This window comes from Oryctolagus cuniculus, chromosome 10, assembly GCF_964237555.1.
Source record: "Oryctolagus cuniculus chromosome 10, mOryCun1.1, whole genome shotgun sequence".
Lineage (NCBI taxonomy): Eukaryota > Metazoa > Chordata > Mammalia > Lagomorpha > Leporidae > Oryctolagus > Oryctolagus cuniculus.
The window spans coordinates 75,437,699-75,456,727 of record NC_091441.1 but is presented as its reverse complement, the minus strand read 5'-3'; the positions used below and the strand labels follow the sequence as shown (position 1 = coordinate 75,456,727).

Below are 19,029 nucleotides of genomic sequence, written 5' to 3'. Positions count from 1 at the left end.
CTAACTTAGCTCAACTAAGTAACTTCAGTTACTTTTATATTATTTTTCTTCTTTAAGGGACTATAAGTGATATAAGGGCAGGGTGTGTATTGCCCTATTCCCATTTTCTTACTTGCACCTCCCTAGCTACTAGGCATTCATCAGGTGCTCAATAAACATTTGTTGATTTCCCCAGTTGTTATACATTTATTTTTTTCACTTTAGAAAGAACCATCACAGACTTCTATTTTCTTTCTGTAGAAACTGCTCTTTATTTCCCATCAATGTCATTTCCATGTTTGCTTCAGAGACCGTGAAAAGCAGCTTAAGACCACTCAGTGGTTGTTCCTACCACTCGGTGCCCTGAGCAGTGGGTGCTGCAGCCCAGGTTTCAGTGGGGAACTGTGGAACGGGCACAGAGGGCACCTGCACGCCTTCCACCCAGTCTGCAACCCCAGGCTGAGTAGCAGTGCTCTCAGGCGCTGGGGCCGTCCATTCATCCTGAAACTCCTCCTTGGTCACAGCCTTTTCAGCAGCGGCCTGCTCTTCTTTTCCAATCTCTTCAGGATCTCTGTAGAAGTAGAGATCAGGCATGACCTCTCAGGGGTGTTCACGGGAGATGGTACCACGCATGCTCAGAACCTCCCAGGCCAGCATCCACCACATCAGACCCACTGAGTGGGCTCCCTTGTTGTTGCACGGGATGGCAATGTCCACATAGCTCAGAGGAGAGTCTGTGTGACACAGAGCAATTGGTAGGCAGGTCCACGTAAGATGCCTCTGTGAGAGGCTGGTGGTCAGCTCTGGGATCAGGAACCACCAGAAGCTGTGGTTCCCGGAAGGCTGCCTGGATCTGGTTAGTGAAGTTTCCAGGTGTGAAGCGGCCAGCAATGGGAGTAGCTCCAGGGGCAGCAGCAAACTTCAGTACAGCCCTCTGGCCGGTGTTCCTGGAGGACATCACACTGACATCAGCAGGGTTTTCAACGGCCACAATAGCATGAGCTGCCAACGGCAGTTTCTCCCAGATCCTCTGCAGATTTCGGATGTAGATGCCTCACTTTTCCTTTTGTAGATGTACTGTTCCATTTGGAAGTCATGGTTGGTGCCACCTATGTGGGTTCCTGCTGTAAGGAGCTCGAGGACATCCTCCTCCTTCATTTGCAGGACATCAAGGGCTCTGGACATGATGACAGCTTCTTCTTAAGTTACGTCAGGGAAAAAAGAACAACGCTGTATGGACCCCTCGCCGGGTGGTGCAGAAAAGCCATCAGAGACTTCTAAAACTTGGATTATTTGCAAGTTCACAATCATGCACTGCTCTTTTCTCTATTCCAGTACATTTGGTTAACAACATAGCATAGCACCCCAAATTCCTATTAAGCTGTTTTATTTCCAATACTGTCAGACTTGGGTTGGCTTACAGCATAAGCTGCCTCCAGACAAATGTGTCTTCTCTAACTTATTTCTCAAATAGCTTCAACACAGGGATCTGTTATGTTCAACAATTTTTTTTTCGTCATTCCCATTTCTCCCTCCCTTTACCATGAGCACCTCTAGATCTTATTTTTTAAAACGATTTGTTTATGTATATTTGAAAGGCAAAGTTACAAAGAGGCAGAGAGAGAATGAGAGAGAGAGAGAGAGAGAGAGAGAGAGAGGTCTTCCATCTGCTGGTTCACTTCCCAATGGCTGCAACGGCTGGAGCTGCTCCAATAGGAAGTCAGGAGCCAGGAGCTTCTTCCGGGTCTCCCACATGGGTGCAGGGGCCCAGGCATTTGGGCAATCTTTTACTGCTTTCCCAGGCCACAGCAGAGAGCTGAATCAGAAGTGGAGCAGCCGGGACTCGAACCGGCGCCCATATGGGAGGCCAGCACTACAGGCGGCAGCTTTACCCACTATACTGCGGCACCAATCCCTTTTAGATCTTAGTTTGAATTTTCCCCTCCATCCCAAACATTATCAGTTCCCAAATACTGTGCCTTATTTCTTAAGGACAGGAGGAACCTTCTCCATAAGCTATCCACGCATTCTGTGGTTATTTTTCAGCTTCCTCTATTAAAGTGAACTGCCTCTATCTTCAGATTGTAAAATTTCTCTAGCTGGGAGGTTTTCTGCTCTGTGCACTTTTATGGCATTTTGTAAGCATTAATGATATGCTACAGCATTTCATAGAGTACCATAACAGAGAATTATATATTTGAGAAAAATTAAGGCCATCAAGCCTGTAATCAGGCCTTAGGAGAACTGCTGAATATCTCAAATGCATTTTGGATTTCTATAAAATTTGGCTTGGCATTTATATGGGATTCCAAATAGTTTTTAATCTATCTCATCTCAATAATCACTCCAACTCATGCACTCTGTTTTTCCATTTTGCTGGGGCAAGCATCAGAAAGAAATGTACAGATCAAGTCAGAACTAGTAAAGCCAAAAATAGAACTTACTTTCTCTATCCAGTATTTATAAAGGGAGGACAAATACTCTCAGGTACCAAGTCTTCCAAAGTCATCGATGCAATTACACTGTAAATATCAGCTAATACATAGTCACAACAGAGAGAGCTGGGAGAAGTTCATTTGTGAAGGTTAGTCAATGGCAAAGGCTCTGATGGGCCTGTGCTCACTGCTCCTGAAGAAGAGAGGTTGCCTCCACGTGGAAGGGGAGGGAACAGGCCCCAGACCAAGGATGCTCCAGGTCTAATAGGTGGAAAGCCACAAGGCTGCCCCAGAAATGCAGATCTGGTGCTCATCACTTGTGTTGAGGCAATAAGAACTGAGAGCAGGCTTCTGCCCTCATGGGGTATACACTGGGGTGGGGGATGCTGAGGTGACCGAATACACTGACAAGGTGATTTGAAGGAGCTGGTGCTTTGCAAAAATGGCATAAAAGGGTACAAGGGATGCTTTTTTATAGTCTTATTGTCTATAGTCTTTTATGACTATAAAAAAGCATTAAAAATCTACTTTGTCCTGGAAAATAATTGGGGAGAAGAGTAAAACCAATGGTTAGGCTGTCATAGCTCCTGTCAACAATGTCAACCCATGGCCACTCTTATTTCTTCTATATCCCATTGACTCTGATCATTTCATTCCAACATATTCCAGTAAGAATCTCCAAAAAATAAATATAAGTCCCCCCCTTACCCGTGGTTTTGTATTTGTGGTCAACCACGGTCCAAAACACTGGATGGAAAATTCCAGAAAGAAGTTTTTTAATTGTGTGCGGTTCTCACTAGTGTGATGAAATCTCACGCTGGCCTGCTTCGTCCTGCCCTGGGCCTGAGCCATCCTTTTGTCCAGTACAGCTCTCATTGCACACTATCTGCCCTTTAGGACTTGGAGCCAGCTCTGCTGTCAGATCACCTGCTGCGGTGTCTCAGTGCTGTTCTTCAAATGGTCCCAAAGTACAGAGTAGCTATGCTGGCCATTTTAGTCCAGTATATGGCTGTAACTGTCCTATTTTGTTACTAGTTATTCTTAACTTCTTACTGTACCCAACTTACATGTTAACTTTATCATAAGGATGTGTGTGTGTAGAAAAAAACCAGTATGCTACAGGGTTCAGTACTATCCCTGATTTCAGACATACACTGGGAAGGGGAAGGTATCCTCCCTCCATCCATGAACACACTTCTGTAACTATTTGTTTTAATTTTTAAAATTTAATTTGAAAGGCAGAGTTACAGAAAGAGGAAGAGAGACAGAGAGAGATACCTTCCAACTGCTGTTTCACTCCCCAGATGGTTGCAACAGCTGCAGTTGGGCCAGGCCAAAACCAGGAGCCTGGAACTCCAGCTGGGTCCACCACATGGTTGCCTTCCCAGGCACATTAGCAAGAAGCTGGATCAGAAGCCGAGCAGCTGGGACTTGAACAAATTCAATATGGGATGCCAGTATTGCAGGCGGAGGCTTAACCTACTGTGACACAATGCCAGCCCCTGTAGCTGTATTTTTTAAAATACAAATCCACACCACCATGATTCTATCTAAGGACAAGCTAATCATTTATGATATTATTTTAGATTTTAGATTTGAAGGAAGTCCTATTGGAAGGGATACATTTTGATGAGATCTGAGTGAAAAAAGGAGCCAACCATGAGAACCTATGGGACGTTACCAAGTTTCGTTTTACGTTTTGTTTTTATTTTTAAAACAAGTTTAAAAGTTTATCAGCTGTAGATTAAAACAGTGATTCCTCAAAACCATTTCTGAGCACTGCATATAAAATAGTAAATTTTCATTTAGAAAATATTCTTTCTTTTTTTTTTTTTTTTGGACAGGCAGAGTTAGACAGTGAGAGAGAGAGAGAGAGAGACAGAGAGAAAGGTCTTCCTTTTCCGTTGGCTCACCCCCCAAATGGCCGCCACGGCTGGCACGCTGCAGCCAGCGCGCTGTGTGGATCCGAAGCCAGGAGTCAGGCGCTTCCTCCTGGTCTCCCGTGCAGGTGCAGGGCCCAAGCACTTGGGCTATCCTCCACTGCCCTCCCGGGCCACAGCAGAGAGTTGGACTGGAAGAGGAGCAACCGGGACATAATCCAGCGCCCCAACCGGGACTAGAACCTGGGGTGCTGGTGCCGCAGGCGGAGGATTAGCCAAATGAGCCGTGACACTGGCCAGAAAATATGGTTTCTAAGGATTAGAAATCTATGCTTTTGATCCAAGAGCTGTTGAGGTTTCTGCTTCGTCTTAGATGTCAGATAGGTGTGGTGGCATCCATGAAGAAATGCACCAGCCCCAAATATGCATCTGCAACACAAAAGCCACAAGCACAAGACTCAACCAGTTGTCGGTCAGGGCCCATTGGAGTGCAGGTCAGTCTTTCCTGCAGAACCTTCCGTCCCCTGAATGCCTGCTGAGGTCCGCAGAGGGGCCTGCTTGTTCCAGAGCTGGCCAGATCACAGATTCTGCAGCCTGGCCTTTTCATTATTTCTCTTTTTGAAAATCCACTTAACCAAACCGTTTTGGAACCAAGCAATCTAAACACTCTTAAAAACCGTTGGATCACCTCCTACCGCTCCAAGAACTGTCTCTGTGCTTACTTGTTTCTTCCCTGGATGAGGCTCAGCCAAACACAGGAGCGGCATTAATGTTCCTTTGCTGGCATTTCAGCCCAACGTCCTCGGGGCGGGGCGGGGGTGGGGGGCAGGCGTTGGGCCAAGCCCTCCCCCGCACATTTGAAATTCAAATCCCTTGAATAAACCTCAGGTCCACCTTTGTCCAAAAACCTCAAAAGCCCCAGTCCATGTTGATCTGTCTTGAAATTATAAAGGGACGTATGACTGCGTAGAAAGATAAACTGTGTTGAAATAACATCCAGGGTGGTTGTTAATTCAGGAAAACCAAGACATCTACTGTTAAGCCGAGACTCTGTCCTCAACTCACCTCCTGGGCGAGATGTGGACAAAAAAAAGCCACGTGCTGAGAACTCTTATTCAGCTTTTAGGAACCTCGGCTATTTGCACTTAGAAAATAACGTGACCGGCAGACTTCTTGTAGCCTTTGAGCTGCTGTGCCTGCAACTAGGGAGTGAACTGAAAGCAAGAGCTTAAGAAATTTTCAGAGAAGATGGGAGGGGCGTGAGTCCATCTCCAGTTCTGTAATTGCTCTCTGGCTTTGGCCAAAGACATAACTTCATTTGCCACCTCTGCAAAATGGGAGTGTTCAGGTTTGGACCATAGGGTTGTTAGGAAGAGCACAGGAGAGGCATGGGAAGATGCTTTGGGAGCCAAAAGGCCCAGAGTAATGGAGAGCTCAGAGAACAGCAATACTCGGAGGAACAGTGCAGCTGCACACTGGGCTGGAAGAAGGAGTTGTTTGAAGCTGATGGCCCAATGTGATTCAAAGGCAATGTGTGCTCTGCATTTAGCATGGGTTTGCAGGTGCAAATCCAGAGAGAGAACCTGTGGGGATAGGAGGTTGGCGTGGCGGAGACAAGAAGCACAGAAAGAAAATGATTGATTAGCAAGACACCCAATCCAGTGTGCTTGAGTCAGGCTACCTTCTCTATGTCGAGTTTCCCTGTTAATAAAGTGAGGACATGGTAAGACCCACCTCCCCAGAATTCCTGCGGAGACTAAAATAGGAAGAATGGGCAAAGCATTTGACACAGAGTCTGGCACACCGAATGCTCCGTGCATCGTACCTGCTTTTTAGAAGACAATTTAGGTTACTTCTTCTCAATCGAGACAATTGAAGTCCTGCTATTTTTCCTACTAGCTCTAAGAAGAGTGGATTTTTCCCCCTCCTGTCTATGATAGGCGTCATGAGCAATTTCTGAATTGGGGTAGCTAGGTGAGATTAATCTGGCAGTAGTCTGGGGATGACAAAGGGGAAGAGGCAGTAGGTAGGTGGCCTCTTAAGATGGTATTTTCATGATCCTTGTGAGGAAGGTATGGAAAATAGATTGAGGGGGTAAGCATGAAAGAGAGGCAAGAAAGGATCCGGACCACTGGACTTGTCCCACCTGGCCATCACTCACCGTGCTCTTCTCCTTCCTGGAGACCAGGGTGGACAGCAGCACTGGGCCATGGCAGACTTTCACACTGAGCCAGCACTGTAAGGGTTGCTGCCATTGGCTTAGGCTTGGTAGAGCCCATGGTCTCTCTTTAGAGATGGGTGAGCTAGGATCAGAAGGGAGGAGGGCGACTTTTCCAGGGACAGGCGCTGAGGAAGAGAGCATGCTCAAGATGTAAACTATCAGGTACTGCCCAATCCCTTTCAGTACGGGAACCTGGTTTATGATTTGAGAGCATGGCATAGCAGCAGGAAGTAGGGGTGAGGGGCAGAGAGAAGATTTAGAGCAGACTCTGAAGGAGAATGATGACAAGTGATTACTGAGCAATTTTTATGTGCTAGATACTCTGCGAGGTGCCTTTCATGCCTTTTCTTACTTAAATCCTTACTCTAATCTGGTAAAGTTGGTCATATTATTGCCTCCATTTTGAGGACAAAGAAACTGAGCTTCAGTCACCCCAAATCACTTGGCAGTGATTTTTTTAATAAAGATGTATTTATTTACTTGAGAGGCAGAGTTACTGACAGAGAGAGGGAGAGACAGAGAGAAAGGTCTTCCATCCGCTGGGTCACTCTGTAAGTGGTGGCAACAGCTGGAGCTGGGCCGATCTGAAGCCAGGATCCAGGATCCAGGATCTTCCTCCAGGTACTACTCGGCAGTGATTTGAGAGCAGGCAATCAGACTTGGAAGCCCAAGCATGGTGCTGAGCTGGGCATTTTGAATGCATTAAGGAAAAAGAAGCAGATAAAACCCAATGGGTTAGGTTTGCATTCAAACCTAAGCCAAAAAATAAACCCATTTATTCCTTCTCAAAAATATGTCAATCACTTTTATATCAATCAGAAGTGAAGACAGTAGGTACCACTTCTTTAACACAAACTAGAGATAGTTGACAGGTGTCTTCGCTAGATAAGGAAAAATAATTCTTATGCTCGTACCCAACAGAGAATTGCTTGTAAATATTACAATGAAAACTTGTCTTTTCCACCATAATAATACCCTCTGTAAAGTTACCTGCTGGATTTTTTAAAAAAAGATTTATTTGAAAGGCAGAGGTACAGAGAGAGAAGGAGAAAGAGAAAGGAAGAGAGATCTTCCATCTGCTGTTTCACTCCCTGGCTGGGCTGGCTGAAGCCAGGAGCTAGGAGCTTCTTCCAGTTCTTCCACATAGATGCAGAGGCCCAAGGACTTGTGCCATCTTCTGCTGCTTTCCTAAGTGCATTAGTAGGGAGCTGGATCAGAAGTGGAGCAGCTGGGACTTAAACCAGCGCCCATATGGTATGCCAGCACTGCAGGTGGAGGCTTAACCTTCTATGTCACAATGCCGGCCCCATTGATTGTTGACCCTTGGTAAGAACAATAGAGTCTGTGTGTGTGAGTGTGTGTGTGTGTGTGTGTGTATACCCCTGTTTGTATCATGTTTAGTTACTATGCCAAGCACAGTTGCAAACTATAGGAAGAATCGTTTAAGAAGAAAGCAGTGAAACTTTACATAGAATGACATGGTATCATATCATATTTCTCTGTTTCATTCATATTTTTAACTTATAATTCCATTATTTTTTTACAAAAAGAGTTATTTATTTATTTGAAAGGCAGAGTTACAGAGAGGCAGAGGCAGAGACAGAACAAGAGAGAGAGAGAGAGAGAGAGAGAGAGAGAGAGAGAGAGAGGTCTTCCATCTGCTGGTTCACTACCCAGATGGCTGCAATGACTGGAGGTGTGCTAATCCGAAGGCAGGAGCCAGGAGCTTCCTCTGGGTCTCCTACGCAGGTACAGAGGCCCAAGGACTTGGGTCATCTTCTACTGCTTTCCCAGGCCACATCAGAGCACTGGATCGGAAGTGGAGCAGCCGGGACTCGAACCGGTGTACATATGGGATGCCTGCAGTGCAGGCGGCGGCTTTACCTGTTATGCCACAGAACCGGTCCCCCTAATTTCATTCTAATAAACCCTTTAGTAGATCTTCATAGCACAGCTTATTTATTCCTCATGAAACAGGAGGACTTTGTAATCAGATTTGATTTTTTAAAAAAAGATTCACTTTATTCATTTCAAAGACAGTTACAGAGAGAGGCAGAGAGAGAGGTAGTCCATCTGCTGTCCCACCCCCCTGAAAAGGCTGCAATGCCTGGAGCTGAGCTGATCTGAAACCAGGAGCCAGTAGCTTCCTCCGGGTCCCACACATGGGTTCAGGAACCCAAGCACTTGGGCCATCCTCTGCTGCCCTCCCAGGCACACCAGCAGGAACTGGATCAGAAGTAGAGGAGCCGGTACCCGAACCAGCACTCACATGGGATGCTGGTGCTGCAGGCCGGGGCTTTAACCTGCTGCACCACAGTGCTGGCCCCCAGATTTTTTTTTAATATATAAATGTGTCAGATGTTCAAAAGAACACACAGCCAGGGTAATACCACTTTCACCCACATCTTTGCTAAATTAGACTATTTACTGACAACAGCTTTTCCAAACATGCTCTTTCCCATTTATCAGGGTATAATAAGCACACGGTCAAACAGTCACTTCTCATTTAATAGATACCTTTTAGGATTCATGTTTCATGTTTCTTATTGGCGTCAATTGTAACCAGTGTCTGTAGAAAAGAATGGGAGACCTAATTTACGATATGATGATGCACAGTAGACTCAGCCTTTCTATTTAGAAATGAACAAAACCCCTGGATTAGTTTCCCGAGGGGCCCAAGGCTGGGGAAAAGAACTTAGATGCACAAAGCAGTTTTTTTCTTAGTCGCCTTCCCTAAATAGTTTAACTTTTAGAAATAACACTGGTTGGCCAATGAAAACACTTCTTTGATAAAGGCTAAGAATTTAAGATAAAAAACAGCTGGGCAGGTTTTTTTTTATACAAAAGGAAACAACTTTGAACTACATAGACAATGTCGTTTAAACCCAAACAGATGTGGTTTAATCTTGTTTTTGATCCTCTTGTAGATTTTTCTCGAAATGCCTGCATATGCACACAAGTGATGACTTTCAGATGTTTGAACATAATTTGTCTCTGTTCGAATATCACCTTGGTTCATAGATCATGCACACCAAATCCTCTGAGTCTTTGAACAGGGACAGCAGGGTACTGGGGGAAATTTATGTTGTTTTTTTGGGTTTGGCTCAACAATTCTATAAGAAACAAAAAGAAGAAGAAGAAGGAGGAGGAGGAGGAGGAGGAGAAGAAGAAGAAGAAGAAGAAGAAGAAGAAGAAGAAGAAGAAGAAGAAGAAGAAGAAGAAGAAGAAGAAGAAGAAGAAAGCAGCAATGGTGTCCTCATGGTGTCATCTTGGAAACAAGAAAGTCACATGTGTTCCCCAGAACTTCAGTAAATCATGATGCTAGTCTCAGCTCCTCACCCTGAGAAATACTCTTAAGATGGATCGTGTCATGTGAACGCTCTAAAAATAACACCCACGGTCGATCTGTGCACCCTTCTGTGTCCCTGCTGATAATTACCCACTCATCATCATACGCCAGCCTTATGCATGATGCTTTTCCCATCCCAGAGAAACCGCTGGAGCCAAAACCATTTTAAAACCTGAAGTGTCATCAGTCAGACTGGGAAGGCACCTAGGAAAATAGATGCAAATCCACTTTCAACTTCAAAGGCTACTGGAGTCGTCACCTCAGGCATTAGCCAAATGGTCTGGTTGTGCAGATAGAAATTTTGCCCAGATTTTTTTCCTTTCCTTTTCCCTCCTCCCCCAGCTTGAAGAACTCTCACAGTGAACGGAGGAAGCGGCGTCTGTAACACATGTGGAGAGACTTAAGATCTCTAATGGAATCAAAAGGAGAGAGAACCAGGGGTGAGACAGCGGGGCAATTAACACCCAGCACCGTCAAATGACCTTGGGGAAGGCCACAGACAGTACTGTTCCAATTTAGTTTTCCTTTCAAGGCATCTCCTCCGTAGTTGCTATAATTTTCTCCATGGTCATAGCCCTTGAGAATATTCAAAAGGCCACATCTGGAGTTAGAGGAAATGAAATGCATATAGTTGTTGGCAAACTTTTGGGAAAAAAAAGAAAAGGATGTGTGTGGGTGGGTGGGGCAGGTGTGGGGAGTGAACAGGAGGAGAGATGGGGGTGAGGTGGGCTGATGGGGCGATGGAGGATTGGTGCTTCACTCCTTGGGAAAGTAGCCCGACCAAAACACACAAGATTCAATTGATAACTGGTCTTTTTCCAGAACCCTGCTGGCTCTGCAGCTGCAAACTTGCTCAATGTAACGGCTCCTCCCCTCCAAACCTTCCTGGGGTGTGAGTGTGATGTGAGGTCATCTCTAGCCACAGTCTAATCTACAACATGGATCTGGCAAGCACAGCTCTGTTTGTACTGTTGGAGTCTCCATTCACGCTGTCTGGATGTGTTTCCTGATCTTTGTGTGGGGACATGGTGCCTGCTCAACATGACTCAGAAAGAAAACTTCAGGCTCTTCTGCCCTGCATTGCCACAGTTGCCATGCCAAACCCTTCATGAGGGATGCTTCCCACCAGGCATTCCAGGAGCTGCCAGAGGGCAGAAAAGGTGGACGCTGGTCTCTATACAGAGAATTGAGTCAGCTTTTGGAGGCTGCGCAGAAATCCAGTTGCTTCCTGGGGAAAATGGGGAAGGAGCAAGAGACTGAAGGAGAAACAAGGAGAAGCAGTACCCTGGCTTTACCAAAGGATGCTTGAGTTCTGAGCTAAGAGCGAGTTGGACCCCTTTTTAGGAGTGGGCATGGGAGAAAGGAGAATGAGAGTAAGACACATGAAAACATTAGAAAGGAGGTAAGCAGGATGCAGAAATGTCATTGGGTGAGTGAGTCCTAGACTGGCTTCTAGAAATGGAACTCATTAGCTATGTGTCTTTAGACAACTCATTTCCATTTTTCTTATAGGGTTTATTTAAAATCTAAACATTGGATGAAACGTCTTCTAGAGATCCTTCCAACCAGAGAATGGTCCGATCGTATCAGTCTTCAATGCATGATTCTGTAGATAACTCATGTTCAGCTCATGCCATTTCAACCACATGTGTGGAAGGACAGAAGTGGAAAGGGAGAGAGAGACAAAGCACAAGACATAACAAACATGGAAGTGAAGCAGCGAATGGGCGTGCCCAGAATGACTTGAGAGAGACCTGGATCTTGATCTCCTGCACTTGGTCTCACACCCATCTTGTGTATTTCACACCCATCTTGTGTACTGCTGAGACACCCCCTAGTTTTTAAATAGACTAATGCGAGACGTTATAATAGTTAAATTATTAGCAGTGCTTTGTTTCAGCACAGTCTCTTAACACAAGGCACATACTCTACTTGGTGTTCAATCCAAGAATTGCCACATTCTTGTGATGTTGGAGGAATCCCAGGCTAGGTTGGGCTCAGAGAAAAATGGTCTTTAGGTCTCTGAAGTAGTGTGTTCCTAAAGACTCTTCAAAAAAGAGATTTCAAACTGAGGCTGGCACTGTGGTGTAGTAGGTTAAGCCTCTACCTGCAGTGCTGGCATCCCATATGGGTGCCAGTTCAAGTCCCAGTGGCTCTACTTCTGATCCAGATCCCTGCTGGTGGCCTGGGAAAGCAGTGGAAGACGGCCCAAGTCCCTGGGTCCCTGTATGACATTGGAGACCTGGAGGAAGTTCCTGGCTACTGGCTTCGGATCTCCCTAGCTCTGGCTGTTGCGGCCATTTCAGGAGTGAACCAGTGGGTAGATCTCTCTGTCTCTCTCTGACCCTCCCTCTCTCTCTGTAACTCTGCCTCTCAAACAAATAAATAAATCTTTAAAAAGAAAACAAAGATATTTCAAACTCTATGTGATTTTCCATGTGTGCTCACTTCAGGAATGTGGGAATGCTATACCCATTGCTTTGTCATTTGCTGGCGTGGGGGTCTCTGTTGTACCTTGGGGAATGTATTCACGAGATCCACCAGGCCATGAAGAGATAGGTGAGATCATTCAGCCAGTCACCCTCTGAGACTATCTGTGTAGAAGGTGATGACAATGACACAGATGACTAACTTGTGCTGAGGGCGTTTGATGTGCCAGGTACCATGGGAGACACTGTCTACCTATTTCTTTTCACACCAATCTCAAGACTCAGTCAATGATTAACTTATTTTATCACCTACTTACTACATGTCAGAAACTCTACCGGGCCCCAGGTAGAGAGGAGCAAACAAAATAAAATCAAGGTTCTGCTCTCATGAGGTTGAATTCTTGTGGGGGAGAGAGATGATGGACAAATCTGTGTGATGTCAGGTGATGATAAGCCCTCCGAATGAAAATAAAGATGTGTAAAGGAAGAGAGAAGGCCAGAAGCATGGGTGAGTGCTACCTAATTGGGATGGTCAGAGAGACCCCTGTGGAGGCTCGCCACTGTCTCTACTTATTAGGCTCGAGGATCCCATTAGCCCTCAGCATAGCACCTGCTTTGCATTATGAATAGAAGGCTGCAGATCAGAGGAGAGCTGGGACCCTGAGATGCCAGCAAGATGGGCTGAAACGCTAAGACCCACACAAGTCTCTTACTACACTGCTGCTTTTCCTGTGTGACGGGACTTCAGAAAGTTTGAAGGAAAATGGAATTAAAAGATTGTTTTATATGGGTGAAGATATTTTCCAAGAACTTTTCCCATGGCCCATCTGACTGGTTTCTTTCCACTGTGCTTTCAGAGAATGGCAGGTTGCATTGGCGTTACCTAGAAAGCTATTCTTGCCTTTGTCTCCTGCACTCTTGAACCTCAGACTTCGAACAAAGAGTCAATGGAGGGGTCGGCACTGTGGCGTAGCAGGTAAAGCCACTGTCTGCAATGCCAACATCCCATATAGCCGTTGGTTCAAGACCCGGCTGCTCCACTTCCGATCCAGCTCTCTGTTGTGGCCCAGGAAAGCAGTGGAAGATGGCCCAAGTCCTTGGGCCCCTCGACCCATATGAGAGACCTAGAGGAAGCACCTGGCTCCTGGCTTCAGATTGGCGCAGCTCTGGCCATTGCGGCCAATTGGGGAATGAACCAGCAAATGAAAGACCTCTCTCTCTCTCTCTCTCTCTCTCTCTTTCCCTCTCTTTCTCTCTATGTAACTCTTTCAAGTAAAATAAATAAATCCTAAAAAAAGAGCTTGGTTTCCAGCGTGGTCCCAGAGGGACCTAAAGAGGCTTCAGGTACTTCTCTGACAGATGGCTGGGATGTTCAGTGGTAAGAGTTTCTCACTCCAACCTCTGCTTTAACCTGAACAGTAGTGGTTCTGTCTGACATACTGAGACTCTAAAAAGGAAATTTCTTGGATTAGCACAAAATTTGATGTAAATGTGAAAAGTATTGACCCCTTATGAATACCTAATAAAGGCAGACCTTGAACCATTTAAAAAATTTGGCCTTGGGGCCAGCGGCATTGTGGCAACATGGGTTAATTGCTGCCTGCAACACTGGCTTCCTATATGGACTCCACTTGTGATCCAACTCCTTACTCATGGCCTGGAAAAGCAGCAGAAGATGGCCCAAGTGCTTGGGCCCCTGCCTCTACATGGGAGACCCAGAAGATCTTGGGTTCCAACTGGCCCAGTAGCCATTTGGGAACTGAATCAGGGGATGGAAGACCTCTTCATCTCTCTCTCTCTCTCTCTCTCTCTCTCTCTCTCTTTCTCTAACTTTGACTTTCAAATAAATAAATCTTTAAAAAAGTTGGCCTTGAATGCAAATTCCCTTACAAAGTTCCCAGGGGAATTTTAACCCTAGGAAGGTAGCTTCCACATTCTGAAAAGCAAAGGGTGTATGCCAGTACCCTACTGGGTAAACATTCCAGCTGACCCAGGACTGGGGGAAGTGGAGCAGGGTAGGGCAGAGATCACCATGGGACTACATTATCCTCTCTCCTCTTCGCTGACGGATAACATGGATGCTGTGTTGTGGGTGTCACTTTCGGTATTGAATGTTCCCCGTAGGCCTGTGTGTTAAAGGCTTGGCTCCAGGCTGGTGGTACTGGGATGTGACGGAGGTGGGGCCCAGTGGAAGGTTCTCAGGTCATGGTGGGTGTGGCCTTGGGAGTAAGACTTTCTGGAAGCCTTGTTATGAAAACTTGAGTTGGGCCAGCGTCTCCCTTTGCCCCCTGTCTCTTCATGTGCTGTTTTTTCCACATGCGCACACATACCTGTGTATGTGTGAAGTTTAGTCTTGTGGCCTTTTTAAGGTTTGGTTTCCTTAAACAAAATGAGAATATACACAGAGGGATTTCTTTCATTCTAAACATTTCAGAAAATGTCTAATTTCCCTGCTAATAATATTAGACATTTTATTTGTTATTTTTTAAAAAGATTTATTTATTTATTTGAAAGTAAGAGTTACACAGAGAAAGGAGAGGCAGAGAGAGAGAGAGAGAGAGAGAGGTCTTCCAACTGGTGGTTCACTCCCCAATTGGCTGCAACGGCTGGAGCTGCACTGATCCGAAGCCAGGATCCAGGAGCGTCTTTCGGGTCTCCCATGCAGGTGCAAGGGCCCAAGCACTTGGGCCAACTTCTACTGCTTTCCCAGGCCATAGCAGAGAGCTGGATTGGAAGTGGAGCAGCTGGGTCTTGAACCAGAGCCCATATGGAATGCCAGCGCTTCAGGCCAGGGTGTTAACCCACTGTGCCATAGTGCTGGACCCAGACATTTTATCTGTTAGTTGCATAAATGAAAGTGAGAACTGGAGAGAGTTTGAAGGCTAATCTACAGTTGATAAGAAGACCGTTTCCTTATGATTTCACTATTTGTTGCTATTTGGTTAAAAAAAAAAGAAGGAAACTGAAGGATTTTAGATAGATGTCTCTGGCTGTGGTAGTTATGGTGCATGTGTGTGTGTGTGTGTGTGTGTGTGATAGAGAGAGAGAGAGAGAGAGAGAGAGCGAGCATACGCACGCGAGAGAATGTGGTCTCTGAGAGGGAAGACATTCCTGACTCTCAATCTTTCCCAAACGGCCAATTAGAGCAGGGACTTGTAGTTGTTCTCCAGTGTGTGTTCCTTCTTTCTTCTTCTGGTGTCAGCACCACACTGCTTTTTGGCAGGTCATGTGGCTGCTAGTTGGAAATATTCGAGAAGCTTCCCAGCAGCTAGGCGAGGTTGTGTGATTGAGCAATCCTCAACAGAGTAGGGACAGACGAGATGTGCCTTCTGAGCCACCTCCTTGAATGCATTTTGTTTCCTTCACACTTTTTCTTTCTGAGAAGAGCAGGAAGTTGGTTGTGCAGTGTGGGCTACCTTTACCCAGGTGAGTCAGGAACACACTGGAGAATGGTGGAGCAGTGCAAGAAAAGAATAGAAGGAAACCGAATTCTTGGAGGATTTCTTCGAGGGGAGCTGCCTTCAACCTGGACCCTGGGTAACCTCTGGAAAGAGAAAAACAACTTGCATTTTGTGTGAGATACTGTATTTTTGTTGTTCCTATAAATGTTCAAGCAATTTATCTTAGACTCTGATCAATAATCTTTTGGATGTGATAAAAGATTAAAAGGTGACCTAGATCTAGAAGGCTGAAGTTTTGAATTCCATGCCATTCTCAATTGGCCACCCACTCTCCTTGCAGGTGCACAAGGGAATTACATATGAAAGTGAGGATTCCGTCTCAAATGCCAGACCTCTGCTGAGTTCAGGTGGGTCCTACAGAATAAGTGCTGTGCACTCAGTCATCTACAGGGTTTGGTGTGGGCAGGGAAGTGCAAGTGAGCAAACCTTACTGGGTAGCATGTGGCACAGGGGAGCTTGTGTGCTCCAAGATTAGGACTGTCACTCTGGCTTATGGGATCAGTACGTTTCGATATTTTACCTGTTTAAAAGAACATAGCGGTCCAGATCTATACAAATTAGAATCCATAGATTTGACTTATTAGGTTAATTTTAAAAATTTAAAACAGAAAATACTATGTGCATTGTGATGGTAAATTTTATGTGTCAGCCCGTTAGGCTACAGAAACCCTAACTGTCTGGTTGAAATATCCAGATGTTTCTGTGAGGGCACTTTGAAGCACACTGGTGTTTGACTTGGTGAATGGAATAAAGGAGGTAGCCCTGCCCCATGTGAGTGCCCCGTGGAATGAAAAGGTGGCAGGAGGTTGTATTAATTCTGCTGCAGAGCCTGACTTGACACAGTGATCTCCTGCCCAGGTCCTCAGCTCTGGACTGGAATCTCTATTACTGGTGCTTCATCTCTCAGGCCTTTGAACTACATCAGCAGTCTTCCTGGGTCTCCAGCTTGCAGGTTGCAGATTTTGGGACTTCACGGCTTCTGTCATTGCATGAACCAAATACTTTACAACACATTCTCTATCTATCTATCTATCTATCTATCTATCTATCTATCTATCTCTTATCTAGCTATCTTACCTAATCCACCTACTTATTTATTTATGCATATCCTATTGATTTGGTTTCTCAGGCTTACCCTAATACACAACTATGCATTAAAAAAACCCTAACTTCAAGATAGGGCCCTAAAAGCTAAGAGAAATTCTCTCTGTGCCAAGACTAAAATTTAGTTAAAAATCTATCACCAAAGCTGTGTGGTTTGGTGGATGTTTTTGAGTTACTCCTTAAAGTCAGACATCAAAATCCTCGTTGTTTCATTTGATGAATTTTTTTTGAAAAAACATCATTTTCAGGAAAAATGTTTATAGGCAACAACAACTAAAAAATGCAAGCCAAATGCAAGAGAGAGTTAGCTTAATGTATTTAAGTAGCCATGGTATGTGGTATGTGCCTATTAATCAAAGCTTATTTGGGTCAAGCCATTATCTTCCTGGAGATTGTTTTCTCTGCCATTGGAATCAGTTAAGTTCCAAGCAAAAGAACTCTTGCTGACCAACAAAATCAGCGACTTATTGGAATGTCAAAACAGATGGGGATTTGAGAAGAACAGGAATCCATGCAATTCCTGGGATCTTGATTTTGCCAGTGAGAAGTGACGCTTGACCATGTCTTTGACAGCTAGAGTATCCTACCTGCAAGAGATGACCGCTGGTTCTGAAGAAGGGACTAGTTCACTGTGGCATGACACCCAGAGTCCACGGGCTAGGACGCAGCTAGGAACGTGGTTGCTCTGCTTGCTACTTGGGGAAGTAAGGCAACGTGGTTGACAGCCACACCTTGTGAGCCAGGAAGGTTCCATAAGCAAAAACCACAGCGCTGCTTCTGAAAGAAGGGGAAATATTCCTGGTTAGACTAAAGTGATAGATGTCCATTACTTCAGCCAAGTCCATGAGGGGAGACCTTTCTGGCATTTCTTGGGAAAATTATATTTGTTCACATATCCTGAGGGGAAAAATGAGTTTTAAAAATCAGAGAAATGGAAAAGGGTCTTTCAGTCTGCTGTGAGAATGGAAGATGAACACTTATCAAAGAGATCCAGTGATGCAAGGAGAAAGCAAGAGCAGAAAAGGTGGACGTGCAGAGTTGAGGGTCAAAGCCAACAATTCCATGAGCTGGGAGGGGCAAGGAGGAAAGGGGTGATCACAACAGCATCTGTTTTGCCGTGTGATAAGTACATGCTCACAGCCCGGCTTTGCTACTCATGGTGAATCCTTAAGAACACAACGAGGGGCAGGTGCTGGGGCTTAGTAGGTGAAGCCTCCACCTGCCGTGTGTTCTCCCATGTGGGTGCTGGTTCGAGTCCTGGCTGCTCCTCTTCCTATCCAGCTCTCTGCTATGGCCTGGGAAAGCAGTAGAAGATGGCCCAAGTCCTTGGGCCCCTGCACCTGCGTGGGAGACCCAGAAGAAGCTCCTGGCTCCTGGCTTCAGATTGGCTCAGTTCCAGACGTTGTGGCCATTTGCGGGTGTTACCAGCAGATGAAGACCTCGCTCTGTCTTCCCCTCTCTCTATCTGTAACTCTACCTCTTGTATAAATAAATAAATCTTAAAAAAAATAAGAGAATGCAATGAATGCTGTGGTTATTCATGTGGTATCTTCTCTACAAATCCAAGAAATCACACATTCTGAAAGCAAATAAGTTCTTCAGCTACTGATTGCTGCACCTAGTTCTGAATACAGTTTAGTCTTACTAGAAAATTAGAATTTCACATGATTTAAGAACCTTCCAATAATGTTGGAAGACATTTTCTAGTGTTTATGTATTTAATCCAGATTGCAGTTCTTGATGAATATTACTCAACTGACATATATTTTATTCATTAAGCATTTCACTATCATTCTTTCAAAGAATTAACTAATTTTATTTGAAAGGTAGAGACAGAGAGATGAGAGAGAGAGAGAGACACACACAGAGAGAGAGAGATCTCCCATCCAGTGGTTCACCCCTGAGACGCCCTATAACAGCTAGAGCTCAACCAGGGTGCAGTCAGGAGGCAGGAACTCAGTCGAGGTCTCCCATGTGGGTGACAGGGACCCAACAACTTGAGCTACCACCTGCTGCTTTCCAGAGTGTGTGTTAGCAGGAGGTCAGAATGGAGAACAGCTGGGACTCAAACCTGGGGAACTCTCATATGAGATGTTGGCAAGCAGTAGCTTAACTGCTACACTAAATACCTGCTCCAAAGGTATGAAGCATTTCAATAAAAGTTCATGATT

The 19,029-nt window shown here is 45.2% G+C and overlaps 1 long non-coding RNA gene and 1 pseudogene across 1 annotated transcript; one reads left to right on the top strand and one right to left on the bottom strand.

The window, feature by feature from the left end:
• Positions 1-304: 304 nt before the first annotated feature.
• On the bottom strand, positions 305-1,279 carry LOC100345679 (small ribosomal subunit protein uS2-like; annotated as a pseudogene).
• A 10,671-nt stretch (positions 1,280-11,950) lies between these two features.
• On the top strand, positions 11,951-18,375 carry LOC103349258 (uncharacterized). Its single transcript, XR_007921531.2, has 3 exons — positions 11,951-15,867; positions 16,035-16,101; positions 18,140-18,375. It is a non-coding gene; the product is annotated as an uncharacterized lncRNA (long non-coding RNA).
• The last annotated feature ends 654 nt before the right edge of the window (positions 18,376-19,029 follow it).